The sequence below is a fragment of the Mus caroli genome, unplaced genomic scaffold (genome assembly GCF_978045245.1).
Source record: "Mus caroli unplaced genomic scaffold, Mus_caroli_1 scaffold_2, whole genome shotgun sequence".
In the NCBI taxonomy this organism is placed as follows: Eukaryota; Metazoa; Chordata; class Mammalia; order Rodentia; family Muridae; genus Mus; species Mus caroli.
Genome location: NW_028227257.1, coordinates 126,197,485 through 126,218,577, shown reverse-complemented (window position 1 = coordinate 126,218,577; position 21,093 = coordinate 126,197,485). Strand labels below are relative to the sequence as shown.

Sequence of the window (21,093 nt, the reverse complement as noted above, 5' to 3'; positions counted from 1 at the left end):
TCCTTTGAGAACTCCACCAAACAGCCAATGGAAACAGATGCAGAGACCCAGAGCCAAATATCAGTCAGAGCTTGGGGAGTCTTGTGGAAGAGTTGTGGGAAGATGGAAAGACTTGAAGGGCATAAGTATGGCACAAGAAGACCAACAGAATTAAATAATCTGGACTCTTGGGAGTTTCCAGAGACTGACCCACCAAACAAAGACCAAGCATGGGGGTGATATCCAGGTGGGGTCTCCCCCTCTCAGAGGAGAAGAGGAAAGGGAATGGGAGAGGGGTTGAGTGAGGTAGGAACCAAGAAGATGGGTGGGGCTATAATTGGGGTATAAAGTGAACAATAAAAAAAGTTTCTGTGTGGAAATGTTATGGTAATCAATATATAATCATATTATCTGGAAATAAAGATACTTTGACTTCTAGCCTTACAATACAATTTGTATTCCTTTTGCCTTGTTGCAGCAGCTATTACTTCAAGTGCTGTATTGAATAGACATGCAGAATGTGGGCAGCCTTTCCTTTTTTCTGATTTTAGTGAAATTTTTTGAGTTTCTCTCCATTTAACTCGATGTCAGCCATGGGCTTGATATAAACTGCCTTTATTATGTTGAAGTATCCCAAATATTTCCAGGACTTTTATCATAAACAGGTGTTGGATATTGTCAAAGGGTTTTTTTCTGTATCTAATGAGATCATCATGTGTTTATTGTCTGTTAGTTTATCGGGTGGATTACATTAATTGGTTTATGTTAAACCATCTCCACATTTCTGGCATGAAACTGAATGAATCATGGTGGACATTTTGAAATGTTCTTGGATTTGCTTTGCAGATATCTTATAGAGGACTTTTTCTATATTTATAGGGTGAATTGGTCTATAATTCTCTTTCTTTGTTGGGTCTTTATGTAGTTTAGGTACCGGAGTAACCCTGCTGTTTTAAAATGAATTTGACAACATTCATTCTTTTTATAACTTATGAAATAATTTGAGAAATATTTATTGGCATTGACTCTGAATTTCTGCTACAGTTACTTGCTAAAATCATCTTGCCATGAGTCTTTTTTTTTCTTCTTTTGGGTGACTTTTTGTGACTGCCTTTATTTTACTGTGTTATAAGTCAATTAAATAAATTATCTTGATCTTGATTTAACTTTTGGTAGGTGGCACATATCTAGAAAATTATCTATATCTTTTGGATATTCCAGTTTGATGGAATATAAGTATTTAAAATATGTCCTTATAATTCCCTGGATTTCCTTGGTATTTAATGTGATGTTCCACTTTCAATGTCTAATTATTAATATGGATATTCTCTGTATGCCTTTTAGTTAACTTGGATAAGTTCTTGTTGCTCAACCTTACTGATTTTCTTAAAGAACAAAATCTTTGTTTTATTTTTGTTTGTATTGCTTTATTTGTTTGTTTGCTTCTTTTTAAAATTTCAGCTACAAGTTTGATTAGTTCTTTCTGCTTGCATCTATTGGGTATGCCTACTTTTTTCTTCTAGATCTTTTAAGTCTGCTATTAAGTTATTCTTTCAAATTTCTTTTTAAATTTTTTTATTAGATATTTTCTTCATTTACATTTCAAATACTATCACAAAATTCCCCTATACTCTCTCCCCGCCCTGTTTCCCAACCCACCCACTCCTGCTTCCTGGCCCTGGCATTCCCCTGTACTGGGGAATATGATCTTCACAAGACCAAGGGTCTCTCCTCCCATTGATGGATGACTAGGCCATAGGATCTTGACCCTTTGAACTGTCTTTATTGTACCCCAATCAGTTTGAGTGTGTTTTGTTTTTTTCATTGAATTTGAATTATGTTTTAACTTTTTCTAAATTTTTGTCTTGATCAGTTTTGTTATTCAGTACTGAGTTGTGCAGTTTCCAGGAGTTTGTAAACTCTTTTTGGTTTCTATTTTTGGTGATCTGTAAATTTCATCTTTCCTGGTCAGATAGGATATTGAGTGTGATTTCAATCTTCTTGATTCAGTTGAGACTAATTTGTATCCTAGTGTGTGGTCAATTTTGTTGCAAGTTCCATGGGTTGCTGAGAAGAGATATATTCTTTTGTGTTTGGTTGAAATGTTCTGTAAATATCTGTTAAGTCTCTTTGGTTTATAATGTCAGTTAGCTGCAGTATTTTTCTGTTTAGTTTTTGTCTGTTTGACCTTTTGTTGGTGTGAGTATGGTAATAAAGCATAGTATGTATCAGTGTGTGAAGGTCAATATATGATTTAAGTTTTATAAGTGTTTCTTCTATGGGCTTGGGGTTTGTTTCTTTCTTTGTCTCACAGATGTTAAGATTTGCAATTTTCTTTGTACAGTTTTACTTTTAGGAATACATAGTATCTTTATCTTTTCTGATTAATAATTTTGGATTCTATTTTTTCAGATATTATAATGGTTATACCTGCTTCGTTCTTAAGTACATTGCTATAGCTTTGTCCATGCTTTTACCCTATGGTGGTGTTAGTCTTTGAAGTTGAGGAGTGGTCTGTCTTTCTTTTGGTTAGAGGCAGAAGATGGATCCTGTTTTTGCATTCATTCTGTTAGTCTGTGTTGTTTTATTGGGGAATTGAGGCCATTGAGGCTTAGAATTATCAATGAGCACCGTTTCTTGATTAAGTTTATTTGGTCTGTGTGTGTGTGTGTGTGTCCTCTTCTGATTATGTGATATTGATTCCCTGTGCTTTTGGGAGTGGTTAACCTCTTCAGGTTGAAATTTTCATTCTACTGCTTTTTGTAATGTTTGGTTTTTATGTAGATATTATTTAAATGCTGTTTTATCACATAATCCAGTATGTAATTAACAGTTTACCTGGGTTTAATGCTATGAGCTAACATCTGTGTTCTTTAAGAGTTTGTAGAACACCTGCCCAGTCTTTTCTCCATTTTAGATTTATAATGTGCTATCCTAGTATATTTGCCTTAATATGTTATTTGTTCATTTTCTTTGTCATTTTTAATATTTTTTGTTTGTTCTACACACTTAGTGTTATGAATTTTATGTGCCAAGAAGAATTCCTTTTCTGAATCATTCTATTTGGTGTTATGTATGCTTCTTGTACCTTGATAGACATCTTGTTTAGGATGGAAGAATTTTCTTCTATGATTCTGTTGGAAACATTTTCTATACACTTGGCCTCCTTTCTTTAGCTTTCTCTGTTCTTATTATTCATAGATTTGGTCCTTTCACATTGTTTCAGATTTCTTGGATTTTTTTGTGTTTTTTTTTATTAAGATTTAATATTTTCTTCAATAGGAGTGACTATTTTCAACTTTATAGGCTTAATTTCAGTGCCTAAGATTCTTTCATTTCTTATATTCTGTTGGTCATCCTTGTCTCTTAGGTTCTATTTGAATACCTAAATTTTTCATTTCTACATTCCCTTCAGATTGGCTTTACTTTACTGATTCTATTTCCATTTTCAGGCCCTGAACTGTTTTATTCATTTTCTTATACTCTTTCTTGCTATTTTCATTGATTTAGTTAAATTGTTTATTTATTTCCCCTTTAAGGACTGGAATCATAAATGCTTTCTTAAGGTCTTTGTCTTGGGCCAAAGAGATGTCTCAGTGGTTAAGAGCACTAACTGCTCTTCCAGAGTTCCTGAGTTCAAATCCCAGCAACCACATGGTTACTCACAACCATCTGTAATGAGATCTGATACTCTTCTCTGGTGTGTCTAAAGACAGCTACAGTGTACTTATAATAAATAAATAAATAAATAAATAAATAAATAAATAAATAAATAAGTAAATCTTAAAAAAATAAATAAAAAGGTCCTTGTAGTATTCTTCTGCTATGTTGCATTTCTCAGGGCCTCTTGAAATAGTGTTGCTGTGCTCTGGTGGGGACATACCATCCTAGTTATTACTGATGCTGATTTTATCCTTCTATCTAGGTATTTGGGTTCAGGATGAGTGTAAGCTAGTTGCTGATATTTGATTTTGTCTTTGTTAGTGGAAGTTTTATTCCTTGGTTTCTGTTGCCTTTTCTTTCTTTCTTTCTTTCTTTCTTTCTTTCTTTCTTTCTTTCTTTCTTTCTTTTTTTCTTTCTGACTTTCTTTCTTTCTTTCTTTCTTTCTTTCTTTCTTTCTTTCTTTCTTTCTTTCTTTCTAGTATCATATGACTGTGTGCTGCCTGGTAGGGAATCCTTCTGTGATTCTTTCAGGTGTAACCACTGGGAATTCTAATTACAATGTTTCTAACTATTGGTAGCTGATACTTAGAAATGGGATGAGTTAGAGGTGGCATGTTGAACTGGTCTACTATAGGCTGAAAAGCATGGTCTTCTAGTAGATCTGTTTAGTCTCATGGGAATGGGGCAGTCTGCTACTTCTGGTGAGGAGATTGAGGAAGTGTATTTGGGAAAAAGGAAGGAAAGTAGTTTGCCTGTCTGCCTTTCTGGTTTACAAGCTCTCTGTCAGGTTGGTTGGAGGTATTCCAGGGAATGCCTGCTGGAGTGGGGGCCTGAAACAAATGGATAAATGAGCCAGAATTTTGAGAAGGGAATATTCATTATCCTCTGAAGATGAAGGGGGTACAGTGTAAGGAGATCTATTAGCAGGTGTTTTTCTACAGGTGTGGGTGAAACTGGAGGATTAGCGGTGTGATGCAAAGATAGACAGCCTCTAGGTAGCCTCCCTACTTCAGTGGACTGCTGGCTGGTATATGCCCAGGGAATGCCTGCTGCAGCTAGGGGCTGGAATGAGATGTGTAGGTGATTGTGGGAACAAGATAGAGGATAAGATCTGGTTAGTCTATTGGTGATGGGGCAGAGAAGAGGGGAGGGTGCAGCAGATGGTAAGCTATAGAGTTAGAGAGGAGACTGTGAAATTGCATATGGAGGAGAGGAGTGAGAGGTTAAGATCTACATTTAGCCTACTGCTTCCCTGGATCCTGTGGTGTGTGAGTTCCCAGAGAGTGATCCTAGTGCTCTGTAGAAAGCCATCAAATAGCTCACCTAGAATACCAATGGAGTTCAGCAGCAATGTGCATAAATGGAAGAATAGTATGAGACAACAGTGAAAAGCTGAGTGAAAGTTAGCTTGTGAAATAGCATGCTGTTCATAGTATAATTTCAGCAAAGTTCCATCTCAAGTACCAAGGAAAAACACCAAGCAATATTAGCAGTGGAGAAACAAGGCAATAATAAATGATATTGATATGTTCCCATCTAAAAATTACTATAGATATTATTTGGAAATAAGTTTATAGTTACATAGAAAAGCATGAAAACTAATGCAGTAGATTTTACAATACAGTTTGAACTTAGAAGAAGTTAGTGTTGAGAGGTGCAAGAACTTAAGATCCATTTATACACACGTTGATTAAGCCCAGGGACAGTGATTGAGTGAAGATTGACTGAGCAGGAGGCATGTAGTAAGAAATAATTCTCTAACTTAAGTAAATGTATCAATGATAGTTCATTTTAATAAAATTCGTGTAGCAATTACACAGAAATAAAAAAGAAGCAATACTTGTGAAGTAGGAGTTTTCTTGCCCTAGATTGGAGAGGCTCATAACCCACATCATGCAGATGGCTTTAGAAAATAAAATGAAAACTATTCTGGAATATTGTGAGAACAAAATTGAGTCTCCATCTTGGAATGAATTGATTTCTTAGGATGCTATTGCTGTGAAGGGACAGTGAGACACAGCAACACTTAGAAAATGAAAGCATTTAGTTGGGGCTAGCTTACAGTTCAGAGATTTAGTCCATTGTCATGACAGGAAGCCTGGTAATGCACAGGCAGATATGGTGCTGGAGAAGGAACTGAGAGTTGTACATCTGAATTGGCAGGGCGCAGGAGAAGAGAGTGACAGTGGGATGGCTTGAGCATTTGAATCCTCAAAGCTAAGCCCCCAGTGACACATTTCTCCAACAAGGTCACACCTGTGCAATTCCTTAAGGGCCTATGGGGGCATTTTTATGCAAACCCACACAGATGAACACTAAACAATAATTTGCCCTGGCCTAAGCATGAAAGACACGGTCTTTGGATTGAAATATCTAACAGCTCTAGTGGATAGATGCTATCTGTTTAAGTATATTTAGACCTAAATTAGTAGAGCCTAACCTTGCATTTCATTTTTTAAAATATTTGTTTATTTTTTATTAGATATTTCCTTTATATACATTTCAAATATATATCCCGAAAGTTTCCTATACCCTCCCTCTGCCCTGATCCCCTACCCATCCATTCCCACTTCTTGGCCCTGGCATTCCCCTGTACTGGAGCATATAGTTTGCAATACCAAGGGGCCTATCTTCCCAGTGATGGCCGACTAGGCCATCTTCTGCTACATATTCAGCTAGAGAAAAGAGCTCTGGGGTACTGGTTAGTTCATATTGTTGTTACACTTATAGGGTTGCAGACTTCTTAAAAGCAGTTTGAGTAGAGTGATTCATGGTGAGGGGGGAAGTTGGGATTTCTATTATTGTAAGGGATTCTAGGAAGAACTGTACTCCAAATGAAATTCTTGTCTCATAGTTGATGTTTAACAGAACTTGCTCCCTTTGTTTATGCTACCAGATTGTTCCAAACTTACATTTAAATTGCTTTCTGCAGAAAATGATTCTATGAAATCTTTCATTTAGTTTCATAACCAGTATTGTTTCATCTTTTTGTTACAGTGTTAAGTTTAGAGGGCTACCAGGGTACCAGCATTGAAGTATCTAAAGAAAAGCAGCTAGGGGAGGTGGGGGGCATGGACCAGGAATTGCAGTATTTTCAGTTGGCAAATCACAAGTGGATACATATCCAGGGTACAATGTAATTATAGCTATGATGAAATAAATTAAGGTAACATAGTCATTACATAATTTACCTATTAGTTTTATACTATAACATATAACATTTAATTTTAGATACTTTGAAGTATATGTTCTTGTTGAATATAAAGACTCTAGGAGACAATAGTTTGAAAATCTTTTCTCCTGAGACTTTGTATTCTACCCAGCAACACCCCATTTCACACCTGCCACCAGGCAGAAGTAACCAATATCCTACTCCACATTTTGTGTTTGATTGGTTATGACCCCACGTGTAAGTAGGCATAGTCAGTACTTTTATTTCTGTTACTGGTTTACTTTGCTTAGCATAGCATCCTTAAATTTGATCAATATTATCACAAATAATGGAAAATTTAACTTCTTAATGGATACGTAGTTTCTTAGATTAATTGTCTTGTTGATTGCTGTGGTAAATTTGGCTCAAGTAAATTGCAAATTAATGCAGAAATGGTTAATTTTGACTCATAGATTGAGAGTGGAGTTCATATATACTTTTAGGAAGGATTTCATATAAGATGGCCCAGCACCTGCAGAATTTGTGAATATTGTACAATACTGACACAGTAGGGTCACACTGTCTGTCCTGTCCATCCTTATGTTTCTTTAAAAGCTTGATTGTAAGTACAAAAAATGTGAAGAGTAATGACGGAAATAATACCTGCAGGTGTGTTAATATGCTCTTCGAATGCACACTCTTTCAGACAAAGAAAGGAATAGATGTAAATTTGCCACAAGCTGATAATGTTACCTCCAGTTTGAGTAAGATGATGTTTAGCTGCAAAAAATGAACCAAACAATCTATGGGTAAAACATACTTTTGAATACAAAGCTGGTATAAATAATTGTTCTTAGTGCACACACACAAACACACACACACAGATAATGAGAGAGAGAGAGAGAGAGAGGAAGATGGGAGTGTGTGTACAAAGAGCACATACCACATTTGTATTTAAAAGTATGCTTGTATGCTTTACATTCATATAATGGGTTGTCCATGTTCAGAATAACAAATTTTGGAAGTAGTGACATGGCTGCTCCATGCATTGCAAGCATGAAGACTGGAGGTTGATTCTCAGCACCAACACAACAAAGTATGGTGGCTCTTGCGGGCAGTCCTAGACCTGGGAAAGAAAAAAACAATAGGATCCCTGGAACTTGATGCCAGCTCACCTTTCTAGGTCAGTGAGCTCAAGATTCACTGGAAGACTCCATCAAAAATTAGGTGTAGAATAATTGATGAAGACACCCTGGATACAAATATCTGCATATGCACTCACATGTGTGCCACACATACACTGCATACATAATAACACAATATATTAAATCCATGTACTATAAGGGGGAGTTATAATAAATAAATGAGAACCTAGAATGCATTTTCACTCCTTAGAAAAAAATCTTTGGCATGTACTACAGAATTGATAATAAGCCAATGGAGAATGAAGAACTTCAGCAAAACTTATTACAAGTGAGAAATGATTATTGCAACAATCTGTCAAGACCATATACAGAGGCTAGGCTTGCATCCCCCACCCCATTTGAGGGATGGGGCCACCCACCCATCTCCAAAATTTTAACCCAGAATTGCTCCTGCCTAAAGGAAATACAGGGACAAAGAGTGAAACAGAGACTGAAGGAAAGACCATCCAGCACTGCACCACCTGGGGAACTATCCCACATGCAGACACCAAACTCAGACACTATTGTGGATGCCAAGAAGTACTTGCTGACAGGAGCCTGATATAGCCATCCTGAGAGGGTCTGCCAGATCCTGAACAATACAGATACAGATGCTAGCAGCCAACCATCTGACTAACCACAGGGACTCCAATGAAGGAATTAGGGGAAGGACTGAAGGAGCAGAAAGGGTCTTATCTGGCATCAATGGGAGGGGAGGCCCTGTGAAGGCTTGATGCCCCAGTGTAGAGGAATGCTAGGGCAGTTTGGTGGAAGTGGGGTGGGTGGGTGGAAGAGCACCCTCATAGAAGCAGGGTAAGGGGGGATAAGGGGTTTACATAGAGGAAACCAGGAAAGGGTATAACTTTGAACAAATAAAATATCCAGTTTTAAAAAACTATATGTTTGATTTTTAGGATGACAGTTGTTATATATCCCAGGATCATAGCACTCAAACAAGTGTTAAAGGTAGTGATGAAGCAAGACTCAGTGAAGCATCTAATATGTCTGTCCTAGGCATGCAGCAGACAGAGAATAACTAAGTTTTTTTTTTCCTGTAGTTTCAAATGGAAGCAAACCAATATGTTGGGAAATAGTTGTGCAAATAGTCGCAACCATTGTTTCAACATTTGATGAGCAGATTGGAACACAAAATTGGCTATCAGCCTACAGTTTAAGTACTCCGTAGGAAAACAACTGAAGCGAGCAAATTGACTTCCATTTGGGATGGGTGCCCAGTGTTCTAAATAAACTTGCTTGTGGTAACTTCCGAATCACTGGGGCCATATGTTCCTCCTGACCTTTGGTAAATAGAGCAAAGAGACGCAGGACATCTTGAAACAAAAACCACCCTCAGGCTTTTACTCAGCAAAACCTATAAAACACTCTAAAATTTGTTCAACTAGAATGAATCTAAGCAAACTTTCTTAGAACTTGAAGCAGTTCTGGCGGATGATCAGAACATTGTTGTAAATATTATGTATACCACCCTAGCAAACCATGATTGCTCAGGGCATAAAGGTAGAAAACACTAAGAATCTGATTTTCCCTAAGGACTGAGCCTGAGTTGGCAGAGAAAGGTATTGGGAACTGCTTCATTCAGATCCACGAGGAGCTAGGATACTGCACTGGAGAATGTAAGACTGGTTTACAGGTAACAAAGGAAAATAGTGCACCTATTTAGAGATGCACATCAAAGAAGAGCATATGGGCAAAAGCTATGCACAGAACATGTGTTTTTCCCTCATGTTTCAGACACTGTTTCTTAAAAGAGTAAATTATCATTAAACCACCGTTATGCTACTCCACAAGCAAAGCATAAAAGTGGAGCTATTAATACAGATTTAAGGCTTGTGTGTTAATGACAAGAAGATAGACCTGCCTTCCCAATGGTGGTATGTTGCTTAATAACGAACTATCTAAGAGGTAGTTTTTTGTCCACTTAGAGTGGACCTGACAGTTTCTCGCCACATAGTAAATTAGCAGCTGAGTAAAGGAAGGAGTACAAGAAGAACAAGAAAACCAATTTAAATGAAGACTCACATAGAAGTGTTTAAAAACATAATCATCAACATTGAATGGTGTTAATGAGTGGAGAACGACGTACTAATGTTCTACTAATTGCACATAGAAAGAAACTGCTCCTAAGTTCTAGAGTCATAAATTAGTAATCTCCTAGCCCTTACTAGAAAAAAACTTCCTTTTTGCAGTATATGGAAGTTTATGTAGAGACCAACAGTCAGCCTAAGTGCTAGGGTAAGGGAATAAGACATCATCATAGAATGCATTAGTTTCCCCAAATAACAGGAGCTCACACATGAGTATTTCCTTTGTAATTTCACACTCCCATAATTTCAGGTGTTTTAGCTCTTAGTGAGACATCTAGATCACACACACACACACACACACACACTCACATGGACACGGACACAAACACATACACTCACTTGCCCATCATGGTTTAGAGACAATCATGGAAGAGTGGAAAGATTGTAAGAGGCAGAGGGAGTGCATACCTGTGGTGAAGTGGATTTGCCAGATCTGACAGTACAGTTGCAGAAATGAACTTACAATGACTAACAATACATTCATAAGGCTTGTACAAGATCAAATCAATGAATCCCTGGATGGATATGTATGATACTCATACAAGAAGTTGATGGCTAGTGGGAGAGGAAGAGTTTGTTTGCTTAACTAATTTATTTATTTTTTAAAGATTTATTATTATTATATCTAAGTACACTGTAGCTGTGTTCAGATGCACCAGAAGGGGGCATCAGATCTCATTAATGATAGTTGTGAACCACCTTGTGGTTGCTGAGATTTGAACTCAGGACCTTTGGAAGAGCAGTCGGTGCTCTTAACCACTGAGCCATCTCTCCAGTCCTATTTATTTTTTTATACTCCATATTTTATAAACCCTCATTCATCCTCTGACTGCTCCACATCCCACACCTCCTCCCTACCTCCTTGTCTCCATGTGATTATCCCCACCCCACCACCTCACCTGACTTCTAAATTCCCTGGGCCCTTCAGTCTCTTGTAGGTTAGGTACATCACCTCTAAATGAACACAGACCTGGCAGTACTCTGCTGTATATGTGTTGGAGGCCTCATATCAGCTAGTATATGCTGCCTGTTTGGTGGTCCAGTGTTTGAGACATCTTGGCGGTCCAGGTTAATTGAGACTGCTGGTCTTCCTACAGGGTTACCCTTCTCCTCAGCTTCTTTCAGCCTTCCCTAATTCAACAACAGGGCTCACCTGCTTCTGTCCAGTAGTGAGAAAAAACTAAATAACCTGCCCATTTTCTAGTAGATGATTCCATACTACACAAATATAGAGAATGAATTGGATCAAAACATAGTATATACATGCATGAATATCAACTAAAATATTTAATTAAAAAGTGAGAATCGTGGATCTGGTTTTGTCAATGTCTGAGTGCATCATTTTGGAACTGTGAAGCTTATTAAATACTCCTACTTTCAGAAGGGCAGACTTGTACTTAATGACTTAAGAAGAAAGAATCAGTGTGCTCTCTAATTTTTAGAAACTATGGGAGTGTGAAATTACAGAGGGAATACTTCTATCAGAGCTACTATTATTTCGAGAAACTCATACTTTCTAATATAATGTTTTATTATTTTGTTTTGACCCTCTCTACATATTTATGCTGTATTATTAATTTGTAAGTTCTAAATATCTAGCCACAGCATTTCCTACTGTGCTTATTTATGTATTTAACCACCATGTCTTAAAAGTACTAGAAACAAAACAGTGGTAGTAGCCTTACATTTGAGCATCTTCTACACCTGTAAATAATTGTGTGTTGAGAAAATATACTTTTTAATTTTATTAATTCCTATGGAAATGCTCAGTTATAAGCTGTACATTTCTTATGTCAGGACATGCTAAATTCCATATACAGAAATTCTTAAAATTTGCCTTAGTCATGGAAATGTATCTAAATTTAAAATGCAATTGGAGCAGATAACTAATGAAACAGCTGTTTTCACATAGTCACTGGGATGTTCATATGGATAAAATCAAGTTCAAGCTGAGCACTGCAGCAGCTATTGTACCATGTGCTCCAAGCTTCTAGATTTCTACCCTGTATGCTGTCTCATAGGTCTACCACAATCTCATGGACCTCTCTGTTAGGTTTTGAACAAACAAAATGCATTTCAGAGTGTTATCATTGGTCTGTATAAACAATTATAGCAGCTAACAAATATTTTCTTTCTTTTTTTTTTTTAACGAAAGGAATTAGAAAAAGCTGATGGGATCTGAGAGCAGCCTCATTTTGCTTATTGAAGAACTAGGTATTTTCCTCAAGGGCACAGACATAATCTAATGCTTATCAGGGTTATCTTGCTAATCTCCCATCCCTTTAATGCTGTGTTTCCTTCCATTGTTAAATTACTAAAGTTTTCCAAATGTCTATATGATATAAGACATTGTGAAATCTGACAAGTCGTAGTCTGCAGAAACATTGATTTGACTAACAAATGGGAATGTAAGTTTCTGTGTGAAGTAAGTAATATTAAGAAAGCTAGAGTTGATATATAATTCTAATATAATTTATATTCATACCAAATTTGTAAAGCACAGAAAAATTTTGTAGCTAATTTTAATACGAAAGATTTCAGCTACTGATTTGGTGAAGTTACAATTTACCAAAGTTACTTACATTCTATAAATTAATTCTATAATATAATTACATAATACATAATTCTATAATATAATTCATACATAATACATAATATATAATTCTATAATATAATTACATTCTATAAATATAATTCTATAAATTAAAAGTCACTTTATCCTATAGAGCTGTAAGTTATATAGTAGAAAAAATAATACTGAGTGTATAGGCTGACCATTCAAGCTGTGTTAGTGAAAGTAAAATGAAGTCTCTCAAATTTTATTGCAATAATATGATGCTATTCTATTGGTGGATTTAATGATAAGCATTGCAGGATGCAAAATTTTTCTTTCTAAAAATGTGTTCCTTATATAGGAATGATCCTATTTAATTACTCAGGATTAAATAAGTATGACTTAGCATTTGCATTTTCTAAAACCATTCCTTTCCTTCTGGATCTATTATAGAATACTGTAATCCAAGAAAGTTAAAGGAATAAGCTTGCATACATCTATAGAAGATATAAAAAGCCCATAGATTTTATATTACGTCTATATTTCATATTATTTGCATATAAATTGACTTATGATCAGTTTCAAATTTGAGAAATTGGCTTATATACTTATACATCTATTTTGAACTATTTTTATATATTTTAAAGCTGTTTTGGTAACTTGATTAAAATGTAGATGCCTAAATTTGTTTTCATTATACAGTTTAAAATTTAAAACAGTTTATTTTAATTATAATGTATTTTATAATTTTATTTTTTACTAATCCAAAAACAGTTCTGATTCATATATACAAATAAACACTACTGCATATTCATTTGGAATCAAAGAAGTATTACATATAACTTAATATAAATAAGATGCTATTCTTTCACAGGCATGCAAGTATTTTCAGTTATTTCATTGTCAACTTTTTCATTTCCTTTTAATGTTGTTGAATACAAAGTCTTTTGTTTACCTTTGATTCCTCTGTCTTTGATAGAATTCCATTCGTGTCTTAGTAGTTTTTTGCACCTTCTGCTGCAGTAGTATAATAAAACAATATTTACCTCTAATAGCACGACTATCAGAAAAGGGGATAGATATTTAACTTTTCAACCCCACTCATTCCCCTCTCCCTTTGTACCTGCTATCCACCCTTTCAGGCTTCCCCACTACATCGAAAACAATCTTGTGTAAGCTATAGTGTGTCACAGTGTGTTCCATAGAATATCCTTTGGTCCAAATATCTTTTCTTGCAAATGGTCATTGCAATGACTGGTTGGTCTGGTTGAGACTTCTGGCTTCTGCTACTTTATCGACATTGGAACCTCACTGGGATGCCTCTCAGATATTCTGTTGTTACACTGTGTCATGGAGATCCTGCCATGTTATATCTCTAGGACCTGCCCCTTCATGTTCTCTAGCAGTTCACCCATGGGGTAGGTGTTGAGGTAGGAAAACTTAAAGCCTTGAATCTGGGTTGGTCAGACCACTGACTCTCCAGCTCTACTAGTCTGGGTGGTAGGTCACCCCAACAAACCCAATATCCATGTCCAGATCTGTCCTGCTGCCTATGCAAGGTGCATGGCTTGCTTTCCCTGGTGTTGTTGCCTGTAAAGGACATGGCCAGTTCTACCACCATGGGTGGCAATGGACAAGGGATAAACAAGGGAGGGAAGGAGGGCATCTCTCCTTCACCTATGGCACTAAACTGCAACAAGAAGTAGGGCAGGCTTTCCTATGATCACATTCTTTTTAGATATTTTCTTTATATACATTTCAAATTTCAAAGGCTATTCCAGAGTTCCCTATACCCTCCCCCGCCCTGCTCCCCTACCCACCCACTCCCACTTCTTGGCCCTGGCATTCCCCTGTACTGGGGCATATAAAGTTTGCAATACCAAGAGGCCTCTCTTCCCAGTGATGGCTAACTAGGCCAACTTCTGCTACATACGCAGCTAGAGACAGGAGCTCTGGGGGTTTCTGGTTAGTTCATATTGTTGTTCCACCTATAGAGCTGCAGACCCCTTTCAGCTCCTTGGGTGCTTTCTCTAGCTTCTCCATTGGGGAGCCCTGGGTTCCATCTTATAGATGACTGTGAGAATCCACTTCTGTATTTGCCAGGCACTGGCATAGCCTCATACAAGACAGCTATATCAGGGTCCTTTCATCAAAATCTTGCTGGCATATGCAATAGTATCTTGGTTTGGTGGCTGATTATGGGATGGATCCCTAGGTGCGGTAGTCTCTGGATAGTCCATCCTTTCGTCTTAGCTCCAAACTTTGTCTCTGTAACTCCTTTCATAGGTATTTTGTTCCCTATTCTAAGGAGGAACGAAGTATCAACCCACTGGTCTTCCCTGTTCTTGATTTTCTTGTGTTTTGCAAATTGGGTATTCTATGTTTCTGGACTAATATCCACTTATCAGTGAGTGCATATCTAATGACTTCTTTTGTGATTGGGTTACCTCACTAAGGATGATATCTTCCAGATACATCCATTTGTCCAAAAATTTCATAAATTCATTGTTTTTAATAGCTGAGTAGTACTCCATTGTGTAAATGTACCACATTTTCTGTATCCATTCTTCTGTTGAGGGGCATCTGGGTTCTTTCCAGCTTCTGGCTATTATAGATAAGCTTGCTATGAACATAGTGGAGCATTTGTTCTTATTACCTGTTGGAACTTCTTCTGGGTATATGCCCAGAAGAAGTATTGTTGGATCTTCTGGTAGTACTATGTCCAATTTTCTGAGGAACCTCCAGACTGACTTCCAGAGTGGTTGTATAAGCTTGCAATCCCACCAGCAATGAAGGAGTGTTCCTCTTTCTCCACATCCTTGCCAGCATCTGCTGTCATCTGAATTTTTGATCTTAGCCATTCTGACTGATGTGAGGTGGAATATCAATTTTATTTTGATTTGCATTTCCCTGATGATTAAGGATGTTGAACATTTTTTCAGGTGCTTCTCAGCCATTCGGTATTCCTCACTTGAGAATTCTTTGTTTAGCTCTGAACCCATTTTAATGGGGTTATTTGAATTTCTGGAGTCCAGATTCTTGAGCTTTTTGTATATTTTGAATATTAGTCCCCTATCGGATTTAGGGTTGGTAAAAATCCTTTCCCAACCTATTGGTGGCCTTTTTGTATTATTGACTGTCTTTTGCCTTACAGGATATGCTCACACTCTTAAGACCTGCTCACCTGCAACCCCCATGGCCAAGGCCAGCTCTACTGTGCTGCCCAGGTGAGATGGAGGGATCACTCTACAAAGTGCTGCAGCTGTTGAGAATCAAGGGCCAATTTTATAGGTGGTAAAGTGTGTGAGTATGGGGAGATGGCATCTCTTCCTCCCTCATGTCACCACACAGCCATTAAATAGTAGGAGTAGCTCTCCCCTCTCACACCCTCAGGTGGGCTAGCTTGTACCTCTGCCACTAGGTCATCTCCACTGTGCTACTGAGGCAGGTGCAGGGCTTGCTCTCACAGGTAATGCCAATGAGGGTAGCGCGAGTTCTCCTGTTCTCCTGCCCCCCCTTGGGGGGGCAGCTCTCCCAGGATGCCCAGGTGACATGTGGAACTAGTTTTCCACACCCTGCAGGCATTAACATGTCCCCAAGAAGCAGCTCAGACCATGGACATCCATCTGGTCATTGTTGGTAACAGACCCTCTGATGCTACATAGCCATGGACTCACATGTGAACTCTAGTGGCAGCACGGGCCAGAAATGCACTGTGTTCTCAGGTGGCATCTCTCGCTACTCACATCTTGATATTCCTCACTACCATTGAGTCTCCAGTTTTTCTCTCTCCTCTGTGACCACATCCTTCTGCTTCTCTTTCTCTTCCATTTCTCTACCACTCAATTGCTCATCTTAGTGGTGCCCAGGGTCATTGAGTGTCTGAGGTCATCCCAGGAATGGTTTTAAAAGTGCAATATCTTGCTCAAGCACTAGGCAGAAGTCATCGTGGTGATGAGCTGTCCTAGGACTGCACTGTGCCTGACTGGTGGTCACCTCAGGCTAGCTCCCTGTCCCTGCACCATGGCATTAGTCTGGTGGTCATCTCAGATTCACTACTTGCTTGGTCCATCCAAGTGCCAGTGGCACCATATGAGGGTCTTCTGTCTTAGACTCACTCCTGCCTGAAGCCTATAGTCCAAGGGTGGAAGGGGGGGGTAGTGTTTTCTCTGGCTTGTTTCATGCCCTGGGAACCTTTCAGTGATTGCTCAGTGCTGTACTGGACATCGTCTCAGGCTCACTTTCTTTCAAGGAATGTTAAGCTGCTATGTATGCATGCATATATTCACAGATAAGAACACTGAGCTTAGACATAGTTTCTCTCTTCCTCTTTGCCACAGATTGAAGCACATAACACACAGCAGCCACATCTGCAATGCTTTCCCTAGGGGCAGGGTAAAGAATATTTTCATACACTTCTCTTTCGAAAATGTGCCCCTTATTACAGGGAGTGAATCTTTACACAGTAATAAGGGAAAACACTATTATCTGGGTAATGGCTTTGTGATAACCAGCATTTTATACAGTACTTATGGCTCATACTCTTAAAATACTAAATCACTGAAAGATTGAATTCAATTATTGGTGTATTATTTATTTTGCAGTGCTGGAGGGTGAATTAGGACCCCATAAACACTAAGGAATATTCTACATCCAAGAGCTATCTGCAGACAAAAAATGAACTTGTTTTTTATTAAAATATTTCTTATTATGTATATTTATATTTATGTCGTACATATGTTTTATTTTTGTGATTATGTTACAATAACATCATTTTACCTCTTTTTTAATTGTTGTAGCATACAGGTAACCTTAACATAGTTTTAATGATATGAACTTTATATCAACCAGGGTGACCATCACTTTTTTATGTAAAAATTTATATTTAAATAAGCCTGTGAAATTCTTTGTGACCAAAGCTTATTAGTCCAGTATAAATCCTTAAAAAGGAGCTGCTTCCACTAAAATATAATGACAAAAATAGTAAATATTTTCATAGAAATTAGAAGTTTAGCTATATATGACAGACAAGAAAATTTAGTTAATACCCTTAGTGTTGTGTGGTATTATCAGTAAAATTTTTATCTGCTTATTAATAAATGTTCATTTTAAAATCTAACTTCTACATTAATCACAGATTTTACTCATTAAAATGAAATAACTTTCTTTTGAATTGTGTCATTATCTATGTTATCAGTGGTGTTCTAGACTTTGTGAATTGGTAGTAACCCTTTGTGACTGAGACCTTACAAAATCCCAGAGGCCTTTTTTGTTACTGTATTAGTGACTCACACTGTTGTAGAATGCTATATGACATTTAAAACAACATGCTAAAGTGTTAAAAATTAAATACAAAATAATTTATAAACACCTCTATATTTGTATGCCAAATAGTTATTAGGGTAAGAGGCACTTGAGACCTGGATGGAGGAAGAAGTGAAGGAGGGGAGATTGACATTCAATGAAAATGTTCTTTCTCTCCAATTGTCCATTTTCAAGTGACAGCTATAAGTCTGGAAACTAGGCAGGGCCTCAGGTTCCAGTTCTTTAGACCTCACTCAGCATGCACAACCCAGTGTTACTGAAGGCCCACGTCTTATTTGTCAGTGATGACTGCACATCTAAGCTAGTCTCCAATGTCCCATGCCCTAAATCATCCACTGAATGTGGGCAGATTGGTAACTATGATAATATTCTATGATTGTTACTTGTTTAGGTCGGAATATGTTGTTGAAAGCAGAAGTTATTGCTTTGGGATTGGTTACCTGAAGACTTAGATTTTTCAAAACGTACTTAGTTTATGATTCTTAATTATTTCAACCTCTCTTCTAGCACATTGACCAGAGGTAAGAGAGAAAGGTTAACAGAGAAGTGGGTGTGGCGACCTGTTTGGAAATAGTTTCTTTGGGTGATTTCACTCTGTTTTTAGGTCACTATCCCTCCAGTTTAATAGGACAGAATAAACATGAATTAGTAGAGGTGATTTTATCGAAAAAAAAAGAGCAGTCCTCCAACGAGTTAGCACGACTCAGCCAATGCAGCTAGAATTAGCTGGCATCCAGAAAGAAGTTTTTGGTGTAAAGACCAGTGAAGAACAGTGAAGAAGTGAGAACAGTGAACTCGGAAAGAGCAGCAAGGAGGGAAAGGAGTGCACAGAGTACCAAAGCCAGAGTATCCTATCACTGTTAGTGGGGTTCCACTTATATTCTTTCTAACCATTGTGCCTTGTCAAGTGTCTGTTTTCAGAAAAACATCAGATGTCTTCTCACAAGACAAATCCAGAAAAAAACAAATCACATGGCACAACTGAAATGTTTGGCTATGTGTGGTTATTGTTCTTTTGTTTTGTTTTGTTTTTGTATTATTTTATTTAAAAATTTTTACTGCATATTTTATTTCTTTACATATCATTACATGATATTTATTTATCCCCTTTCCTAATTTTACCCGCAGAAACCCTGTATACCAGGGGGACCCTTCCTGCTTCTATGAGGTTGTGCCCTCACCTACCCATCCACTCCATCTCCCTGCCCTCACATCCCCCTACACTAGGGCTTTGAGCCTTTATAGGACAAAGGGCCTCGTCTCCCTCTGATGTCCAACAAGACCATATTCTGCTACATATCCAGCTGGAACCATGGGTCCCTCCTTGGTTGGTGGTTTAGGCCCTGGGAGCTCTGGTTGGTTGATAATGTTCTTCCTATGGGGTTGCAGACCCCTTCAACTCCTTCAGTCCTTTCTCCAACTCCTCCATTGAGGACCCTATGATTAGTTCAATGGAAGGCTGTGGGCATCCTCCTCTATATATGTCAGGTTCTGGCAGAGCCTCTCAGGAGACAGCTATATCAGGCACCTGTCAGCAGGTACTTTTTGGCATCCACAATAGTGTCCACATTTGGTGATTATATATGGGATGGATCCCCAGGTGGGTCAGTCTCTGGAAGGCCTTTCCTTCAGTCTCTGCTCTACACTTTCTCTCTGTATTTGCTCCTGTGAGTATTTTGTTTTTCCTTCTAAGAAGGATCAAAGCACCCACACTTTGGTTTTTTTTTTCTTCTTAAGCTGCACATTGTGTGAATTGTTTCTTGGGTATTCCAAGATTTTGGGCTAAAATCCACTTATCAGTGAGTGAATACCATATGTGTTCTTTTGTAATTAGCTTATCTCACTCAGGATTAAGTTTTCTAGTTCCATCCATTTGTGTAAGAGTTGTATTAAGTCAGTGTTTTCAATAGCTGTGTAGTACTCCATTGTGTAAATGTACCACATTTTCTGTATCCATTCCTCTGTTGAAGGACATCTTATGGCTATTATAAATAAGTCTGCTATGAACATAGTAGAGCATGTGTCCTTGTTATATGTTGGAGCATTTTTAGTTATATGCCTAGGAGTGGTATAGCTGGGTCCTCATGTAATAATATGTCCAATTTTCTGAGGAACCGCCAGACTGGTTTCCAGAGGAGTTGTACCAGCTTGAAGTCCCACCAGCAATGGAGGAGTTGTCCTCTTTCTCTACATCTTTGCCAGCATCTGCTGTCCTCTTAGCCATTCTGACTGGTGTGAGGTGAAATCTTAGGATTGTTTTGATTTGCATTTCACTGATGAATAAGGATGTTGAACATTTCTTTAGGTGCTTCTCAGCCATTCGTTATTCCTCAGTTGAGCATTCTTTGTTTAGCTCTATACCCCATTTTTAATAGGGTTATTTGATTCTCTGGAGTCTAATTTCTTGAGTTCTTTGTATATATTTGATATTAACCCTCTATTGAATGAAGCATTGATGAAGATCTTTCCTCAATCTCTTAGTTGCTGTTTTGTCCTATTGCCAGTGTCATTTGCCTTACAGAAGCTTTGCAATTTTATGAGGTCTCATTTCTCAATTGTTGATCTTAGAGCATAAATCACTGGTGTTTTGTTCAGGAACTTTTCCTCTGTGCCTGTGTATTTGAGGCTCTTACCTACTTTCTCTTCTATTACTTTCAGTGATTCTGGTATTATGTGGAGGTCCTTGATCCACTTATACTTGAGCTTTGTACAAGGAGTTAAAAATGGATTGATTTGTATCCTTCAACATGCTACCCACCAGTTGAATCAGTACCATTTGTTGACAATACTGTTTTTCCCCCCACTGGATGTTTTTAGCTCCTTTGTGAAAGATCAAGTGACCGTAGCTGTGAGGGTTCATTTCTGAGTCTTAAATTCTATTTGATTGATCTTCCTGCCTGTCTCTGTACCAATATCATGATGTTTTTATCACTATTACTTTGTAGAACTGCTTGAAGTGGAGAATGGTGACTCCCCCAGAAATTCTTTTATTGTTGAGAATAGTTTTCACTATCCTGGGTTTTTTGGTATTCCAAATGTATTTGAGAATTGTTCTTTCTAACTCTATGAAGAATTGTGTTGAAATTTTGATGGGGATTGCACTGAATCAGTAGATTGCATCTGGTAAGATGA

At 37.7% G+C, this 21,093-nt stretch overlaps 1 protein-coding gene and 1 pseudogene across 5 annotated transcripts in view; one reads left to right on the top strand and one right to left on the bottom strand.

The window, feature by feature from the left end:
* The window catches only part of Galnt13 (polypeptide N-acetylgalactosaminyltransferase 13), a 692,094-nt gene that overhangs the window by 123,993 nt on the left and 547,008 nt on the right, over nt 1-21,093 (top strand). The gene's annotated exons all lie outside the window — the stretch shown is intronic.
* Nucleotides 16,890-17,031, bottom strand: LOC115030524 (small nucleolar RNA SNORA17; annotated as a pseudogene).